General features: G+C 43.4%; 1 long non-coding RNA gene across 1 annotated transcript; it reads right to left on the minus strand.

Moving 5' to 3' along the window:
- Positions 1 to 9,978: 9,978 nt before the first annotated feature.
- LOC127332285 (uncharacterized) lies at positions 9,979 to 14,990 on the minus strand. The gene is made up of 2 exons (XR_007870340.1): positions 13,531 to 14,990; positions 9,979 to 10,742 (listed from the first exon to the last, which is right to left on the minus strand). It is a non-coding gene; the product is annotated as an uncharacterized lncRNA (long non-coding RNA).
- Between the last annotated feature and the right edge of the window lie 1,618 nt (positions 14,991 to 16,608).

Raw genomic sequence — 16,608 nt, forward strand, 5'->3', positions numbered from 1 at the left:
GGCCAGTAAGGAAGAAAGGGAGGAGATGGAAGATGGGCCGCCGGTGGAAGAGAAAGGAAAGCCAGAAGGAGGGTGGCCTGGTTCGGGTTGGGCTGCTGCCAGGCCTGGCCGGTTGGCTGGGTCTCTCTCCCCTCTTTTTAAAACTTTTTGTTTTATTATTTTCTATTTGTTTCCAAACCTTTTAAAAATAGTTTTTAGACCAGAAAAATAAGCACAAAAATAGTGTTTAATTTTGGGATAAAAGAGAGTAGATAACTTTTGCAATAAGAATAGAGTTTAATAAAAATAATTTTGGGGTTTAAAATATGCATGATGATATGATGCATATGCGATGCTGATGCATAAAAGAAAAAGAACAAACAAATCTAGTAGGGGTACTACCCTGGGCCGTTACAGCCGACACCACTAACAAGGGATCGCGCCCCGAGATCCCACGTCAACCTAAGGGGGGAGAGAGGTGAACTATTGGGTCTTCAGGCGATGTGTCGAACTCCTCGACACCACTAACAAGAATTGTTGCTCTATGTTGATTGGGCGACACCACTAACAAGACTTGTTGTTCCGATGACGATGATGACTCCGGAGAAACAAAGAAAGGCGTAACAGTCACACGGATCCACCAATTCATCGTAACAAGAGCGAATAATAAGAGTAGTCGGTATGGTGATCAGCCCATCCCGCACTCAAAGTACTCTGCACATGAATAGGAGAGTCGTGTAACAGCTCCCAGAATTCTGATTAACGATATCGACAAGCATTGTCAGCGAAGATTCGACGGAGCCAAAGAACAAAGAATTGTAGAAAGATCAGAGAGGCATAGATGACATCAATGGAGAAGACGAAGGTTAGCCGCCGATGATGTTCTTCTGTCAGAAATCTTCAGAGATCGGTCCTAATAGGTGAAGGTATAGATCGTCCAACCCACGTCGGAACCTAAGCCTCGGAGAAGCAGATAAGGTCAGATTCAAAACTCGCAAAGATAAGAGGAGCAAGAATAGAGATAAGGAGAAAATCAGAACTAATCAGATCTATCCAACGAATTTTTAGAAAATAGTTTTGACACTCTAACTGAACGACCGTTGGCAAGGCTATCCTACAAGCTGGACTAGTGGGGTACCGCAACCTGAGGCTCTGATACCAACTTGTGACGCCCCCAAACCGGTATCCTGAAGATTCCAGCGATCCCGCCGAAATCCGCACGATATCAAATCACACACGTGATGCCAGAGGAATTAACACGAGCGGTAACATTACAACAGGATTACAATAGAGCCCACAAGAAACATATATTACAAGAACGACTCCAACGAGTCAAGATACAAATATACAATACAAAGATCCAACTCATACAGAAGATCGAATACGTCCGAGTACGGACAAGATACAAATTGGACTAAGAGTCCTGAAGATAACCAGTGGCGTCCATAACCCTGCCCAGGCCAAGCCGGAAGGCTAACCTTGCTAACGTCGTCTTCATCGAACATATCTTCATACCTGCCCGGTTATATCCCGTAGAAGCAGCAATAAGTACGGGTTCGTACTTAACAAGACTTCAAGACGTATAAGCATTCGTCAACCAGTCGTCCTTTGTACTTGAGGCACGCATGGGACTTAGAGGACGCAAGAGGAACGTCATAGGCAATATGGTGGGGTTAAGCGGCAGTGCGCAAGCACTAAAAAAAACTATAGAGACACTCTACAACATTCGTCTAATCAGAGAAGGTGAGAGAGCGCACAACTAACCGTTCTATACTCTGCAAACATAACACAGCCGATGTGTTCCCCCCTCGCAAGGAGGTACTTACAAAGGCACTCACACTGTTGACAAGTTTTAACCAGTTATTATTTAAGTTATTCTATCTTACTATGCAAGTTATTATTATTGAAACAACATGTGTATGTTGTCTATGATCGAGTCATACAACTCCAAGTCGTCCATAACCACGGACGCGGCTTATCGATAAGATTGTAACCCTGCAGGGGTGCCCAAATGTGCCCACACGCACGATCAACCCACTTACGATAGGTGGATATCACGATACGCACTCTCCTTCACTACAACAATGTCCAGGAAGCCACCTAACTAAGTTAACCCGTTTCGGAGCCCGATCGAAACTCCGACGCGGACTTAGCTGTTTGCGTCTACGGCTTTCGGATGGAAACAGTGCCCGCAGGGTGAATCCATCTTCAGCAATACGTACCGCATCTTACGAGCGTGCAAGAGACAATGGGGTTACAAGGCAACATGGCTTCCCCAAGAGTAACATCATATCATCTGACCACAAAGAAACAAGCTTGCACGCCCGGGAGAAACAAAACAAACATCCAAACTAGTTGTGGCCACTGGACAAAGCTGTAGATTCCGGCAGTGGTCGAAGGGAGACCCGGTAAGCATACCCACGTGTGGTTAGAGCGCTCAGTCTCGGAACAGATAACAAGAACTCGGGTCCTAGGTTATTTAGGAAACACAAGTGAGCCGTCACAAAACGAGTAGCTGACTGATACGCGTACAGCACGCGTCCGTTGGGAACCCCAAGAGGAAGGTGTGATGCGTACAGCGGCAAGTTTTCCCTCAGTATGAAACCAAGGTTTATCGAACCAGTAGGAGCCAAGAAGCACGTTGAAGGTTGATGGCGGCGAGATGTAGTGCGGCGCAACACCAGAGATTCCGGCGCCAACGTGGAACCTGCACAACACAACCAAAGTACTTTGCCCCAACGAAACAAATGAGGTTGTCAATCTCACCGGCTTGTCGTAACAAAGGATTAGATGTATAGTGTGGATGATGATTGTTTGCAGAGAACAGTAAAACAAGTATTGCAGTAGATTGTATTTCAGATGTAAAGAATGGACCGGGGTCCACAGTTCACTAGAGGTGTCTCTCCCATAAGATAAATAGCATGTTGGGTGAACAAATTACAGTTGGGCAATTGACAAATAGAGAGGGCATGACCATGCACATACATGATATGATGAGTATTGTGAGATTTAATTGGAAATTACGACAAAGTACATAGACCGCTATCCAGCATGCATCTATGCCTAAAAAGTCCACCTTCAGGTTATCATCCGAACCCCTTCCAGTATTAAGTTGCAAACAACAGACAATTGCATTAAGTATGGTGCGTAATGTAATCAATAACTACATCCTCGGACATAGCATCAATGTTTTATCCCTAGTGGCAACAAAGACATCCATAACCTTAGAGGTTTCTGTCACTCCCTGCATTCACGGAGACATGAACCCACTATCGAGCATAAATACTCCCTCTTGGAGTTACTAGCAAAAACTTGGCCAGAGCCTCTACTAATAACGGAGAGCATGCAAGATCATAAACAACACATAGATATAAATTGATAATCAACATAACATAGTATTCTCTGTTCATCGGATCCCAACAAACACAACATATAGCATTACAGATAGATGATCTTGATCATGTCCGGCAGCTCACAAGATCCGACAATGAAGCATAATGAGGAGAAGACAACCATCTAGCTACTGCTATGGACCCATAGTCCAGGGGTGAACTACTCACTCATCACTCCAGAGGCGACCATGGCGGTGTAGAGTCCTCCGGGAGATGAATCCCCTCTCCGGCAGGGTGCCGGAGGCGATCTCCTGAATCCCCCGAGATGGGATTGGCGGCGGCGGCGTCTCTGGAAGGTTTTCCGTATCGTGGCTCTCGCATCGGGGTTTCGCGACGAAGGCTATTTGTAGGCGGAAGGGCAGGTCAAGGGGCGTCGCGAGGGGCCCAGGAGACAGGCCGGCGCGGCCAAGACCTGGGCCGCGCCGCCCTACCTCCTGGCCACCTCGTGGCCCCACTTCGTTGACTCTCCGGTCTTCTGGAAGCTTCGTGTGAAAATAGGCCCCTGGGCGTTGATTTCGTCCAATTCTGAGAATATTTCCTTACTAGGATTTCTGAAACCAAAAACAGCAGAAACAAAGAATCGGCTCTTCGGCATCTTGTTAATAGGTTAGTTCCAGAAAATGCATAAATATGACATAAAGTATGCATAAAACATGTAGATATCATCAATAATGTGGCATGGAACATAAGAAATTATCGATACGTCGGAGACGTATCAGCATCCCCAAGCTTAGTTTCTCGTCGTCCAGGTAAACGATAACAAAGATAATTTCTGGAGTGACATGCCATCATAACCTTGATCATACTATTGTAAGCATAAGTAATGAATGCAGCGATCCAAACAATGTAAATGACGTGAGTAAACAAATGAATCATATAGCAAAGACTTTTCATGAATAGTACTTCAAGACAAGCATCAATAAGTCTTGCATAAAAGTTAACTCATAAAGCAATAATTCATAGTAGAGGCATTGAAGCAACACAAAGGAAGATTAAGTTTCAGCGGTTGCTTTCAACTTATAACATGTATATCTCATGGATATTGTCAATGTAAAGTAATATAACAAGTGCAATATGCAAGTATGTAGGAATCAATGCACAGTTCACACAAGTGTTTGCTTCTTGAGGTGGAGAGAGATAGGTGAACTGACTCAACATAAAAGTAAAAGAATGGTCCTTCAAAGAGGAAAGCATCGATTGCTATATTTGTGCTAGAGCTTTGGTTTTGAAAACATATAGAGAGCAATAAAAGTAAAATTTTGAGAGGTGTTTGTTGTTGTCAACGAATGGTAGTGGGCACTCTAACCCCCTTGCCATACAAACCTTCAAAGAGCGGCTCCCATTTTATTTTATTTTTGTGTGGTACTCCTTCCAACTTTTCTTTCACAAACCATGGCTAACCGAATCCTTCGGGTGCCTGCCAACAATCTCATACCATGAAGGAGTGCCTTTTTATTTTAGTTTTATTATGATGACACTCCTCCCCACCTTTGCTTTCTCAAGCCATGGCTAACCGAATCCTTCGGGTGCCGTCCAACAATCACATACCATGGAGGAGTGTCTATTTTTGTTAATTAATTTGGGACTGGGAATCCCATTGCCAGCTCTTTTTGCAAAATTATTGGATAAGCGGATGAAGCCACTAGTCCATTGGTGAAAGTTGCCCAACAAGATTGAAAGATAAACACCACATACTTCCTCATGAGCTATAAAACATTGACACAAATCAGAGGTAATAAATTTTGAATTGTTTAAAGGTAGCACTCAAGCAATTTACTTTGGAATGGCGGAGAAATACCATGTAGTAGGTAGGTATGGTGGACACAAATGGCATAGTGGTTGGCTCAAGTATTTGGATGCATGAGAAGTATTCCCTCTCGATACAAGGTTTAGGCTAGCAAGGTTTATTTGAAACAAACACAAGGATGAAGCGGTGCAGCAAAACTCACATAAAAGACATATTGTAAACATTATAAGACTCTACACCGTCTTCCTTGTTGTTCAAACTCAATACTAGAAATTATCTAGACTTTAGAGAGACCAAATATGCAAACCAAATTTTAGCATGCTCTATGTATTTATTCATTAATAGGTGCAAAGTACATGATACAAGAGCTTAATCATGAGCACAACAATTGCCAAGTATCACATTATCCAAGACATTATAGCAATTACTACATGTATCATTTTCCAATTCCAACCATATAACAATTTAACGAAGAAGAAACTTCGCCATGAATACTATGAGTAAAGCCTAAGGACATACTTGTCCATATGCAACAGCGGAGCGTGTCTCTCTCCCACACAAAGAATGCTAGGATCCATTTTATTCAAACAAAACAAAAACAAAAACAAACTGACGCTCCAAGCAAAGTACATAAGATGTGATGGAATAAAAATATAGTTTCAGGGGAGGAACCTGATAATGTTGTCGATGAAGAAGGGGATGCCTTGGGCATCCCCAAGCTTAGACGCTTGAGTCTTCTTGATATATGCAGGGGTGAACCACCGGGGCATCCCCAAGCTTAGAGCTTTCACTCTCCTTGATCATGTTGTATCATCTCCATGTCTTGATCCTTGAAAACTTCCTCCACACCAAACTCAAAAAAACTCATTAGAGGGTTAGTGCACAATCAAAATATACATGTTCAGAGGTGACATAATCATTCTTAACACTTCTGGACATTGCACAAAGCTACTGAAAGTCAATGGAATCGAAATATCCATCGAACATATCAAAACAGGCAATGCGAAATAAAAGACAGAATCTGTCAAATCAGAACAGTTCGTAATGACGAATTTTATTGAGGCACCAGACTTGCTCAAATGAAAATGCTCAAATTTAATGAAAGTTGCGTACATATCTGAGGATCATTCAAGTAAATTGGCATAATTTTCTGAGTTACCTACAGAGAATTTTTCCCAGATTCGTGACAGCAAAGAAATCTGTTTCTGCGCAGTAATCCAAATCTAGTATGAACCTTACTATCAACGACTTTACTTGGCACAACAAAACACTAAACTAAGATAAGGAGAGGTTGCTACAGTAGTAAACAACTTCCAAGACTTAAAATAAAAATAAAGGTACTGTAGTAAAAACATGGGTTGTCTCCCATAAGCGCTTTTCTTTAACGCCTTTCAGCTAGACGCAGAAAGTGTGTATCAAGTATTATCGAAAGATGGTGCATCTTCAGCGGGGTGTGGAGTTTTCTCAACCATGCATAGTATATTGGATACATAAGTTTTAGCGGCTCCCTTTTCATTAGTCTTGGGCTTGCTACTCTCATCAAACAAATTTTCAGGAACAAGCCAAGCATAGTTATTTTCTAGTGCGTCATTCATCGCTAGGAGCTTACATGGTATTGGTGCTTTGATCTCCCCACCATCATTAATATTATTAGTGTACCTTACTCTCTTTATGTCCATCTTTTCAAGGAGACTAACGAAATTGGTATAAGAACCAAGCATCTTATATTTAATAAAGACCTTTCTAGCCTCTCTTGCTATACCACCAAATTCTCTAAGAAGGGTTTCTAAAACAAAATCTTTCTTTTCCCCTTCTTCCATATCACCGAGTGTAAGAAACATGTGTTGGATTATAGGATTGAGATTAACAAATTTAGTTTCCAATATGCGAACTAAAGCAACAGCAGCAATTTCATAAGTAGGAGCAAGTTCTACCAAGTGTCTATCTTCAAAATCTTCAACGGTACTAACATGATTGAAAAATTCTTCTATATTATTTCTCCCAATTATAGAACCACGTCCTACCAGCATGTCTTTTACGGTAAAATTAAAAGGAAACATAATGAAATAAGTAAAGTAAATGCAAGTAACTAATTTTTTTGTGTTTTTGATATAGAGTGCAAACAAGATAGCAAGTAAAGTAAAGCTAGCAACTAAATTTTTTTTGTGTTTTGATTTAGTGCAGCAAACAAAGTAGTAAATAAAATAAAGCAAGACAAAAACAAAGTAAAGAGATTGGGATGTGGAGACTCCCCTTGCAGCGTGTCTTGATCTCCCCGGCAACGGCGCCAGAAAAAGAGCTTGATACGCGTACATCACGCGTCCGTTGGGAACCCCAAGAGGAAGGTGTGATGCGTACAGCGGCAAGTTTTCCCTCAGTATGAAACCAAGGTTTATCGAACCAGTAGGAGCCATGAAGCACGTTGAAGGTTGATGGCGGCGAGATGTAGTGCGGCGCAACACCAGGGATTCCGGCGCCAACGTGGAACCTGCACAACACAAACCAAGTACTTTGCCCCAACGAAACAGTGAGGTTGTAAATCTCACCGGCTTGCTGTAACAAAGGATTAGATGTATAGTGTGGATGATGATTGTTTACAGAGAATAGTAGAACAATTGCAGTAGATTGTATTTCAGATGTAAAAGAATTGGACCGGGGTCCACAGTTTACTAGTGGTGTCTCTCCCATAAGATAAATAGCATGTTGGGTGAACAAATTACAGTTGGGCAATTGACAAATAGAGAGGGCATGACCATCCACATACATATTATGATGAGTATTGTGAGATTTATTTGGGCATTACGACAAAGTACATAGACCGCTATCCAGCATGCATCTATGCCTAAAAAGTCCACCTTCAGGTTATCATCCGAACCCCCTCCAGTATTAAGTTGCTAACAACAGACAATTGCATTAAGTATTGCGCGTAATGCAATCAATAACTACATCCTCGGACATAGCATCAATGTTTTATCCCTAGTGGCAACAGCACATCCATAACCTTAGAGGTTTCTGTCACTCCCCCAGATTCACGGAGACATGAACCCACTATCGAGCATAAATACTCCCTCTTGGAGTTACTAGCAAAAACTTGGCCAGAGCCTCTACTAATAACGGAGAGCATGCAAGATCATAAACAACACATAGATATAAATTGATAATCAACATAACATAGTATTCTCTATTCATCGGATCCCAACAAACACAACATATAGCATTACAGATAGATGATCTTGATCATGTTCGGCAGCTCACAAGATCCGACAATGAAGCATAATGAGGAGAAGACAACCATCTAGCTACTGCTATGGACCCATAGTCCAGGGGTGAACTACTCACTCATCACTCCGGAGGCGACCATGGCGGTGTAGAGTCCTCCGGGAGATGAATCCCCTCTCCGGCAGGGTGCCGGAGGCGATCTCCTGAATCCCCCGAGATGGGATTGGCGGCGGCGGCGTCTCCGGGAAGGTTTTCCGTATCGTGGCTCTCTGCATCGGGGGTTTCGCGACGAAGGCTATTTGTAGGCGGAAGGGCAGGTCAAGGGCGTCGCGAGGGCCCAGAGACAGTGCCGGCGCGGCCAAGACCTGGGCCGCGCCGCCCTACCTCCTGGCCACCTCGTGGCCCCACTTCGTTGACTCTCCGGTCTTCTGGAAGCTTCGTGTGAAAATAGGCCCCTGGGCGTTGATTTCGTCCAATTCCGAGAATATTTCCTTACTAGGATTTCTGAAACCAAAAACAGCAGAAAACAACAACTGGCTCTTCGGCATCTTGTTAATAGGTTAGTTCCAGAAAATGCATAAATATGACATAAAGTATGCATAAAACATGTAGATATCATCAATAATGTGGCATGGAACATAAGAAATTATCGATACGTCGGAGACGTATCACTGACCCACCGATGCCTCCGCTAAACAATTATCAACAACTAAAGTAACCATGATTCTTCCCAACATATAACCCGATAAGATAGCAGTAACGGTAACAAGATATAAGCACTAGCATGCACTACGACTTCGCAAGGGCAGACTCGATAACCAAACAATAGCCGTAGGAGGTGGTGGTGGCAATATGGGCTGCTTGAGGTAACAAGTGGAAGGGACACGTGACAAGAACGCAACTCAAGGATAGCATGAGGGAGAAGGCAAAATAAAATAGGTGAGCGACTCCTGCAGGGGCAGGAGTATAGTGGAAATGCTTGCCTGTTAAAACTTGCCGAGAAACATCCGGAGAACTTGTCGTATCTCACCACACCACTTCACGATACTATCCGGGAAGAAGCAAAGCGCTACAACAACCAACGGATGCACATCTTACTACTACGGCAAAAGAATCAGCATGATCATGATATGATATGCATGGCATGGCAAACATGATGCGGTGATGCAACTTATCCATATTAATCGGAGTCAGAACCCCGGACAAACAAATTAGGTTAAGGTTGCATTTCCTACCGACAAATTTAATGGTTGATTAGCATGGCATAACATCGCAAGGGTGGGCTACTTCAAATTTAAACGGAGCGGGGAAAACCATAGTTGGAAATCCAAAATACTCCGCATATATGTTAGGTGATTATGCAAAACTACCACAACGTGTCATGATGCGTGATGCAAACAGATGTATGGATGACATATTTATGATCCTCATATTTTTCTGATCAAAATTCATATAGAACACATTTTATTTCGATGAACGGTTTGAAAGATATGATTTATACAAGATTTGCAAAAAGGGATAGAATAAACAGAGGCACGGGCTGGTACGGGCCGGACCTGAGCGGCGGATGGTGTTCTACCGCACACTGGGCGGCGAAGGAGCTGGTGCGCAAGTGGGCTGAGGCCCAGTAGGCACCGGATCTAGCAAGAACAGAAAGCAAAACAAAAAGGACGTGACTAGGCAGCATCCGGTGCTGGTTTGTCCAACCCAGCATCCGGATGCTGGTTTATTCATTCGAGCATCCAGTACTGTTTTGATCGATTCAACATCCGATCACTAAAGAAAAGAAGGTTACACGTAAAGAAAAATCAGCAGGAAGGTTACACCTAAGGGAAAAATCATCACACAGCAGCGTGAGATTGCTTGATGAACTACTCCAGCTCTTCTTCTTTCTCGAGATACTTGTTCAGCAAAGCAAACTACTCCACCTCTTCTTTCTCCTCCAGATTTCCATGGGGATCTAGATTCGACTGAAAACTACAACTTCTGTAATCACAAAAGAATGTATGATCTCTTCAGGCATAAAAACAACTTAGCATCAATGTTAAGACATTTTTAATACTACCTAGAAAGCAACTTAACATCAAAGTTTAGCAAAGTAAAACATAACCAGAAATCAACTTAGCAAGGCAGCCGTGAGTAAGTTAATTAAAATGGATAATCAACTTATGTTGGCCAGGGCCATGGCAGGCTTGCGCTCGCGCTATGCATCGTGGGTGCCATCACCCGCTCAAACTTGGTTCCATGGCCTCCTCCACCACTGCGCTCGCTCTAGGCATCATGGGCGTTGTCACCTGCTGAAGCTAGGTGTCATGGCCTCCATCACTGCTCTCGAGATGGTACTAGATTCGCCGCCCGGGATCCACCGCCTCCCGATACAACTTAGCAACATCACAAATAAGCACCTTGAGCATGTTGACAAGATAATTAATTAGACCAGTGACCAACTTCAGACGAACGCACGTCAGGGAAAAAAATTGAACTCCAAAAGGTAAATGAAATCACACACACCTAAAACCTAGGTGCCTAGATTTAGATCCTTCACAATCTGGGTAGCTACATAGTAGATCCCACATTAAAATCGCAACCCAACTGCACCCTAGATACTTTTCCTTGAAAAAAACAACATAGCCTGTAGCAACAAAGCGCCATATGTAAAAGCAAATTGGCAAACGAAATGCTCTACATTGAATGACATTATGTGTAATTAACTTAGGCATGCGTGTAGTACCAACGCATTGTACTTTATGCAAAACCAAGAGACAAAAGTCTCCATTTATCGATATTATGTGCAATCAACTAAGCGTATTTGTGAAGCAACAAAGAACTATATGAAACTAACTTATTTGTATCGTATATACAAAAGATTGAACAGACCTAGGACAGCTAATTAGATATATATGTGATATATTGATAGGAAGAACAAAAAAAACCTGCACAAGCTTAGTTGTATTTATATAAGACCAAGTGAATGAAACAAAGAACAAACATGGACACCTAATAGGATGAGTTACTGCTGGGGTTGCTTTAGTTGCATCAGGCCCCAACTGGAATGCAACTAGAGCAGGCCCCAACTGGAATGCAACTAGAGCAGGCGCAGTTGATGCACTCCAGCTACCGCTTGTGCAAAAAGAAACGGTGTGACAAATATTGCTAGAAATACAATAAATATACTTAGTCTAAATAGTTTAGACAACTAACCATCATCCACTGGGCAATTTAGCATTAAAATTATGCAAAAAATAAAGTGTCGAACTACTTAATAAGCCTAATCTACAATTAAAAATGCAAGTGTTTAACCAAGGTGACCAACAAGCATGGAGTCATGATCCCCTGGTATATAAGCAACTTAGGAGAAAGTGTAACACAACTTCAACTAAAGTGGATAATCAACTTAATAAAACAGTGTACTTAACTTAGGATAAAGTGGAAAGCAACTTAAGCTAAAGTGACTAATCAACTTAATTAATTGGGATAAGCAACTTAGGATAAATTGGAATGCAACTTAAGCTGAAATGACTAATCAAATTAAGCTAAAGTCATTAGTCAACTTAATGAAATGGAATAAGCAACGTAGGATAAAGTGTAAAGCAACTTAAGGATGTTGCTAAAACATCAAAATAAGAGTATGGAACATAAATAACTTTGTTTTTTTAGCAAAGTAACATGTATGAACAAACTCCACAAACTCAACTATAGTGTCGCAGCGCTTAGTTAGACAAGCTAAGGAACTAAATTATTTGCATGATTGTGTACAGAGAAAAGTAAAAAAACGCTTAGGACATGCATATGTAGTGAAGCTCTGACAAAATCTAACTTTACTAAGGAGCAGCAAGAAACTTTATATAAGTGGCCAAGCAACTTAATAAAAAGGCATAAACAACTTATGATGTCGATTGATTTGCGTCGTGAATCAAAAGGAATAACCCTAGTTGCATGGATATGCAAAAACCAACAACTTAATAAATGGACATGTGTTTGTGTAAGTTGATAAACCAAGTTGCCTGATGAAGTAACTTAGTAGGACTGATACCTGGAACTTGGTGGACTGCAAGCTCCAACTTAGGAGAAAGCATAAAACAACTTAAGCTAAAGTGTTAATCAACTTATCGAAACATGATAAGCAACTTAGATAGCATCATGAACCTATGAATACCAAATGCACAATTCACAAGAAAAAAAGGCAAATGCATACTATAGGTAAATAAAAAGCAACTGAGTGTGCCTTGCAGAACAACAAATGTAATGTATGCAACAATTTAGAAAAATAAAAGAACTCCCTCGTGAATAGACATTATGTTAAGCGCCTAACAAGAAACATATTCAACTTAACGAGCAATTGATGGACAACTTAATAACAAGCATTACACAGCTATGTATTACACACAAAACAACAATTATCTCACAATATCTACCAGTTCAATATAGCATCTAGTATGCAAATTAGCATAAAAATCCCCCAAAACAAACCTAAATAATCACAAGATGTACTTAATAAACAAGTAACATAAAGTTGCTACATCAACTTGACACTAATTTCCTACCAATTCTCGGAATTTGCTGACGGAGATAGGATCCATGGTCAGACAAACTTGTACCAAAAACAACTTGATTATTTGAACATGGGATATAAGCAAAAAAAAAAAATGTTTGCGTAATCGTGGCATCGTCATCGCCCAGCTGTGGTTGCCTCTGCCCCGATGTTGCTCTCCTTTGGTGGCCTCTACCTGGACGCCGCTTGCAGCAGCATCTCGAGCAGGCGACCACCAGCGGCAGAACAAGAAGACCGATATTGCATAATCGGTCAATTCAGCGATAGACAATTTTATAGGATTGTAAACATATAGTAGCATGGGCACCCTTTACATATCTTTGGTATTTTATGTTTATTCAGCTCGCTTCGCCTATAGAGATACCTTTCAGAATAAAATTCGTCTATACATATAGTGAAAGTACCCACTTTGACTACAAAATACGAACATATGATAGCTACAAAATACAAGATGTCCACTCTGTAGTCAGGCTAATGCTATGCATTATCATGAACGTAAACTGAAACTTGAAGCTGGGCATGGTTGCAACGATGTAGATTCAAGCATGTAGATTCAAGCACTTCCGTGTCTACTGGTTCAGAATAGCATTGATCCAAAATAAGCAGGAGCACAATCGAAGCAATCAGCAGTAAAAATATACCAGCAATATTTTGAAGGAGCAGACCCCGCATCCCCTTCTTCCCCAGCTGTTGCCAGCCTCATGCCTCTCTGTACCCTGCCCCGCCTGGTTCCATCTGCACCGAGTCCCAGGGTTCGTGTCACCCCCTACCCCTCCTGTTCGTTGGTGTGGCGCCAGTCGGTGCTGCTGCTCTCTCTCATCCTCTCCTCCACCACGACAACCCCAAGCACGAAGACCGGCCCCTCATCTTATCCTCTTCCCTAGTGGGGCGGAGCCCCTCTCGCTCCCAGGCACGGTGGTCCCCAACCCCCGCCCATCTCATCCCCACCATGACGAGCGCAGCCCCAAGTCGAGGCCCAACCAATTCCCCTGGAAGTGGGATCACCAGGTGGTGCTAGTGGGACGTGGGATGCTCCCGGCGGCGGTTCCACTATGTGGTGTTCGTGCTCTAGCGGCGACGGGGAAGGAGGTCCGGTCTAGCTCGAGGTAGGGTGGGGAGGTGCTGCGCCGACGGATCTCGGGGTGGGGGAGCAGGAGGATTGGGCGGGGTCGCCGGGGTTTCGGGTTGCCGCCAGTGTGGGAGACGGTGGAGGGTGGGGCGGCACGCCTGTGATGTGAATGGGGAACAATTGCACGGTGTGGATGGGGAGCGAGAAGGTGGGACGACGGCACATCGATGTCGAAGCTGTCGGAACGACGCGTCTGATCGAGCACATCGAACGGATGAGAAACGAGTGCTCGGACGGACAAGTAGCACCCGAGCGCTTTTTAGCAATTGGGAAACAAAAATGTTGGTTATTTGCCTAAACCAGGAATTGAACTCGGGATCTGTTGGACAGAAGAAACAAGTAAGAACCACTGGGCTGCGGATCAGATCTTGTCGGATTACTGGTGCACTCGAATAAGAAGAAGTGGGAGGCGAGGACGAGCTTGAGAGCAGCAGCCATGGCGGGAAGATCCAGTGGCGACTCAATCCGGCGATTCAACGCGGATCGGGAAGGGGAACTTGGCGTCGGGGATGCGGGAGAACACAAGGAAGCCGGAGGTGTCCTTGGTTTGGACGGAGGAGGATGAGGGCGGCCGGAATCAACGCCGGAGTGTGGCGGCCATGGAGGAGAAACGGCGACCTTGCGCTCGAATTACGGGGTATTGACTCGATTCCTTGCACCAAGATGTAGAGCTCGACGAGGCAGATCTCCTGGTGTCTTCGGTTCGTCGAGGGGCGGCCGGTAACGGCGTTACCATGGAGGGGAAGGTGCGGTGGTGCTCGGACGTGCAAGAAGAAGAGAAAAAATGAGGGAAGGAAGGGGCTCTGGTGGCGGCGCGAGGGAGGGAGAAGGGCTAGGGTTTTGTGGGGATCTGCAGAGGGATTTAAAGGGGGGATGAGTAGGTGGGTGAGGCAACCATGTGCGGTGGTGGTCACGCCACCGTGCGTGAAGAAGAAAGCGACAGGAGGAGCCTCTCCTCCTCGCGAAGGGGTACGGGCCGGTGGAGGAAGGTGGGTTGGGCCAGAGCTTGGCCAGTAAGGAAGAAAGGGAGGAGATGGAAGATGGGCCGCCGGTGGAAGAGAAAGGAAAGCCAGAAGGAGGGTGGCCTGGTTCGGGTTGGCCGTCGCTGTGCCCGGCCGGTTGGCTGGGTCTCTCTCCCCTCTTTTTAAAACTTTTTGTTTTATTATTTTCTATTTGTTTCCAAACCTTTTAAAAATAGTTTTTAGACCAGAAAAATAAGCACAAAAATAGTGTTTAATTTTGGGATAAAAGAGAGTAGATAACTTTTGCAATAAGAATAGAGTTTAATAAAAATAATTTTGGGGTTTAAAATATGCATGATGATATGATGCATATGCGATGCTGATGCATAAAAGAAAAAGAACAAACAAATCTAGTAGGGGTACTACCCTGGGCCGTTACATGATACTTTACTTGTCCGAGGTTCGATCATCGGTATCTCCATACCTAGTTCAACTTCGTTACCGACAAGTACTCTTTACTCGTACAGTGGTATGATATCCTTTGTGAACCAGTCACTTGCTTGCAAGCTAATTGGATGTCATTCCACCGACAGGGCCCAGAGTATATCTATCCATCATCGGGATGGACAAATCCCACTCTTAATCCATATGCCTCAACTCACACTTTCCGAATACTTAATCCCATATTTATAACCACCAATTTACGCAATGGTGTTTGATGTAATCAAAGCATCCTTCCGGTGTAAGTGATTTACATGATCTCATGGTCGAAGGACTAGGTAACTATGTATCGAAAGCTTATAGCAAATTGAACTTAATGACGTGATCTTATGCTACGCTTATATGGGTGTGTGTCCATTATATCATTCATCCAATGACATAACCTTGTTATTAATAACATCCAATGTTCATGATCACGAAACCATGATCATCTATTAATCAACAAGCTAGTTTTACAAGAGGGTTACTAGGGACTCCTTGTTGTTTACATAACACACATGTATCAATGTTTCAGTTAATATTTATAGCATGGTATGCAAACATTTATCATAAACACAAAAATATATTATAATAACCACTTTATTATTGCCTCTTGGGTATATCTCCAACACCTACGTACTGGGAATCTGGGTGGTAGTCCCGATTTTATTTGGAATTTCACGGCCCATTTTCTGCACCCTTACAAATTTTGAGCCAGGTCATTTTAGGGTATCTTCACGGTTTATTTTTCAGCCAAAAACAAAAAACAACGGTTAATTTTGCGGGACAAGCATTTTAAATGTTTGATAGAGATACTCTTTGAACTCGGGTGAAGACCGTTTTGCTCTACCTCTCGGATCGCTCGCGCTCGTGACTCTATAGGCATCAAAACCCAACAAGCCCATACCCCTTCCCCTGGTCATCGCTATCGACAACGGTGGCGATTGCCGATCATCAAAGGGCAGCGGGACTAGAGGGCCTCCCTACGGGCCTCCTTCGCGCGGAGAGGAGGCATCAAGTGGGCGGCGTGTGACGGTGGAGGAGAAGGGCATGGTGGGTAGACACCGTGGAGCGATATAGCTCTTCTAGGAGGCGAGAGGGAGGTACATGATGGTTGTGGTGAGCTTCTAGCGTGGTGGCGCTGGATA

Source organism: Lolium perenne, chromosome 4 (assembly GCF_019359855.2).
Source record: "Lolium perenne isolate Kyuss_39 chromosome 4, Kyuss_2.0, whole genome shotgun sequence".
NCBI lineage: Eukaryota > Viridiplantae > Streptophyta > Magnoliopsida > Poales > Poaceae > Lolium > Lolium perenne.